Consider the following 4791-nt stretch of genomic DNA (forward strand, 5'->3'; position numbering starts at 1 on the left):
TACAGCCAAATGCTAAATGGAATACGTTTCACTATATTCACTTGAATAACATGTAAAATAATTGTTTTAATCCCAGAGAGTTCCTCGTAGCAAGTTGGTTCAATAAGCAGCTAAGGAAGCTCTTTATCCCAAAACTCAGACGAGAATAATACTTTAATACGCATGCCATCTGAGCCTGCTTGAGCTAAAGAGGCTGAACTTTATATAGAAATATCACAGCCTTGAACACACGAAGCTGCCTTATACTCAGATCAGTGGTCCATCAAGGTCAGTATTGTCTGTTCGGACTGGGAGCTGCTCTCCAGGGTCTCAGGTAGAGGCCTTTCACCTGTTGCCTGAGCCTTTTAACTATAGATATTGAGTATTTCACCTGGAACCAGGGCTCATTTCGAGGGGGAACGCGCAGGAACGCCTGCAGTGTGGCCCGTAATATTTATTTATTTAGAATATTTCTATGGAGCTTCTTCAGAATCCTGCTAAAGGTGTCTTACAATTAAAAAACATGGTATAAAACATTAAAAAACAAACCATTAGACATAAATGGCATAAAAACTATCCATAAAACAAAATTAGACCATTAAAAACCTGATAAGATAAAAACTCCTAATTAAAAGCTTAGTAAAAAGATCTACTTTAACCTGGTGCCTAAAAGAAAGTCAAGTAGGTGCCAGGCAAAGCACATGGGGGAGGGCATTCCAAAAGCACCCCAGCAAATCCCCTGTCTCCAGCCACCACCCAACTCACCTTTGAAGGTAAACAGGCAGGATTAAGCCAGGATGTCTGCATTCATACATCACACAAAACCATACACAATACTTAACAATGCCTTACTAAGCGGAGTTACACCCATCAAAGTCAATGGGTGTAGAAGGGTGTAACCCTACTTATGAAGACACTGTTAACTATGGTTAACAAACCAGCTTCAAAAACCAAGATTTCAGATTGTAGTTTAATGGAGCCCATAAATTACCATATGTAATTGACTGGCTCAGTGTGTTTGCTTGTAATGGCCTTTGGCTACATACAATAAAGGCTTCTGTCTGTCTGCCTACTTGAGTGGTGTGTAGTTGGACAGTCACACCAACCAGAGGTAGCTTAATCAAGCCATGGTTTCAAGCAATGTCTGAAATAAGCCATGCTCTACCATGGCCTGCTTCCACGAGATAACTCCACATGCTTTGCTTGAAGGTCCTTTCTTTCTACACCACTTTTTTCCACAATGGGGAACCAAAGCAGCTTACATCATCATTCTTCCCTCTTCCATTTTTTCCTCACGCAACAACTGTGAGGTAGGTTAGACTGAGAGAACGAGTGACTGGCCTGAGGTCACCCAGTGAGCTTCATGGCAGAGGGGAGATTTGAACCTGGATTTCTCATGTCTGGCACTACACCATGCTGCCTCTTATTGCTTTAATTTATTACTTTTATTTAAATCAACTGATTCACACTGATTGCTTATCAGTCAATGAGCTGGTACTTTTTCTCATTTGAGTGGGGAATGTTTGACTTTGCCTTTGTGTTGTCTCCTCTTATTTGGTTAGGCTTCAGTTTAAAGTTCAAGCACCATACCTCATATGTGCATTTGTTCAATAACTCCACAGAAAGGACTCTTGTAATTCTTAGCTGTATTAAACCCTTCTAAATCCAGTGAAGTCAGTGGATTTAGGATTGCACTGTTGACCACACAGTCTCCTTCTTGCACTGTAACTTAAGCACATCAGTTAGAAAAATGGGGTGAAAATGTGGCAACCTGCTGAAATTAATGTTAGAAATTCTCCAAATGAAATTGGAAAGCAGAGGCTGAGCAGAACAAACCCACAGAACTACAGAGAATAGGAATGGTCATTCTTTTTCATAACAGATTTTATATCAAGTACATGTTAAATGCAGCTTCCCCTTGGCTTTACCTATGTATGCAGTAATGAGGCCATGCTGATGTGATACTGCACTGCCTCTTAGTGGTAGAAATACATTCTGCATCTTTTAATTCTTCCAGTTCGATTTTTTGGGACACTAGTATAAGCTTTTCTTTTTCAACTTTTTCATAGGTTCTAAAACTGGCTGCATAGGATATGGTCTGTAGGAGACGACATAATTCAGACTAAAAATAGCATAAAATGTGTTAACTTGTGGTGCTGGATGCCACGCTAATGTCAACATAGAAATAAAGATGTGACTATTTCACATTCCTGGTTGAAACGTTTCCATGTTTGTTTCTAAGCTCATTGTAGAACATTTTCACGGTTGGTACTCCTTAGAGGTAATGAGCAGGGGGGTAGGAGAAGAGACTGTGCTGGTTGTATTGCACATTGTTCAATGTACTTAGGTTACCTTAGCCTTCGCGAAACCAAGTAATATGTAAAGCTATAACTAGAGGGAATGTAAGTATCAGGCTATAAGGCAGTTCTCTCCTTCTAATCTTATATACGAATAGCCATGTGCCCCAATTTGTGGATACTTAAATCCAGACACTGGAATCATGAACAGACAAGACAGATCTTCCTACACAGCTGAAAAATGCCCCAGGTTTTGCAGAAAAATCTTAAATCTTTTTTAAAAATCTGGAGGGGAGTTTTTTTTAAAAAACAAACAAACAAATGATTAAAGGAGCACATATAGCTTTAACCAAATGCCTCCAGTGGCTATTGCTAGACAACCATAATAGTTTAACCAGTATTCCTGGCTTGGTTTCTGTCTGTAAATGCCGAGGGACAAGGCAGAGCTCTTTCCAGAGCTGTTGTGGTCTTGGGGGGGGATCATTGGGGCCAGGTCCAGAAGCAACCACCGGTGACTTGATACCACATGACTTGAATGTCTCACCCAGGCCTGGCTGATGGCTATTGTCCAATAGCACACGCATGCATGCACACGCATGCATGCACACACCCCATTAGCAAAATAGCTTAGTCAGCATGGCCAAGCATGTGAATGTATGATCTTGAGATGATAAACTACATGGAACCTGCTTTACTTTAGTAAGGAAAGGAGTCCTTTTATTTTAGGAACTCCACTTAGGATAGGAAAGAGGATAAGATCTAATCTAACTATCTAAACTAGGATGCCAGTGGGTGCAGGAAGCATGTTTTGAATCTTCCATGGTGGCAAGATAGAGAAATATGCAAGAAAGATATCACAGAGATAGCTCAAATAGGAAGGTAAGATGCACAGCACTGACCTTGAGGTGGGCACGAACTGAAATACGAACCATGTTCAAATCACCACTCTGCGGTGGGAGACTTTTATTCAGTCACACACTCTCAACTTGCCTCTCAGGGTTGTTGTGAGGATAATATGCAGGCAAGGAAAATGATGTAAACTGTTTTAGCTCCCCATTGTGGTGAAAGGCAGTATATAAATGTAGTAATTTAATAAATATAGGTAAAGATAAAAGGAAAGTTGTTTAGTGGGTTTGAAGGAGAGAAAGACATACGGAAAGGTAAGCATATGCAGGTTGCCAGGAGGAGGAAAAGAGAAAATAACGTGGGAAAGGGAATACAGGGAAAAGTGAAGTACCCACTATAATTCTTCGTAGGTTCCCTATCTTGCAACTGGGCTCAGCTTAGCTTGGCACCACACAACTGGGCCACAGGACCACAGGGGAGAGGTTGCCTGAGGAGGGGGAAAGGTGAAGACAGGGGACAGGTTGGTGGGAAGGAGAGATGGAAACAGGAAAAGGGGGAGGGGCTATGGGGACAGGGAAGGAGAAGATGACATAATGGGGGAGGGAGGAATGAGACGTCCCCTGTAAGTCCTTAAAGATCCCCCACTTGTTCCCATCTAATTTCTTCATGTCATGCTAGACCCATACAATACAAAGAACAGATAAGACAGCTTGTTCCCCCATATAATTGTATTAGCCAAGCTATGAGACGTTTGAAATGGACAACATCCCTTCATGGTAATATTGAGATCTATTCCATGTTTTAGAATAGTTCCAGGGTACCAAAAGCTAGAAGTATTCCAGACCAGATTTTACCTATGTCCCTGGATAGCTGATTCTAGGCAAGCTGCTAGGGAAAGACTGGGATAGGCCTAATTCTTTCCTATTATGTGCTTTCTGTAAAATTATAGTATGTCTACCTAAGACCCTCATATACCTGAGTGACAGCATCTTACAACCATTTGAACAGTAAACTTGGTAATCCAATGGATTTTTACAAGTTTGTTATTATTTACGTGCATGTTTTAAAATATTTGTATCCCACCTTCCCACCAAATTAGAGCCCTCAAGGCAGCGAATGGTTAAAAAGACATTAAAAATCAACTTTAAAAACCGCAAAATACAAATCAACTTTAAAAACAGCAATTAAAACCCAAAAGGAGGAGGATCAGTAAGGGAATGCCAGACTAAATAGAAAAGTCTTCACCCGCTGGTGAAAGACAATGATGAAGAGGGATAGAGAGAGATCTCCCTGGGGAGGGAATTCCATAATTTTGGTGCCAAACTAAGAAAGCCCTTTCCTGGGTTGCCACCCATCTGTTTGTGAGTATCCAATATATTCATATAGTAAAGAGTCCAATAGCACCTTTAAGACTAACCAGCTTGTGAATAATTGATTATGAATGGATAAGCAATTGAACATGGCTGTTGAAGAAGTTATGCAAAATAGGACGTTTTAGTTGCTAGTGTACCCGTTGCCAGCTCTCCTGGATCACTGCTTTCCATCCAGTGAAATCTTGTCCTCCACGACGGCTAATTGCCTGCATAGGAACAGAATGTTATACTGTTAAAAAGGACTACAGAATACCATATTATTGTGCTGTAGAACTTACTCGTACTTATATTGTAGC

Source organism: Eublepharis macularius, chromosome 1 (assembly GCF_028583425.1).
Source record: "Eublepharis macularius isolate TG4126 chromosome 1, MPM_Emac_v1.0, whole genome shotgun sequence".
NCBI classification, from domain to species: Eukaryota; Metazoa; Chordata; class Lepidosauria; order Squamata; family Eublepharidae; genus Eublepharis; species Eublepharis macularius.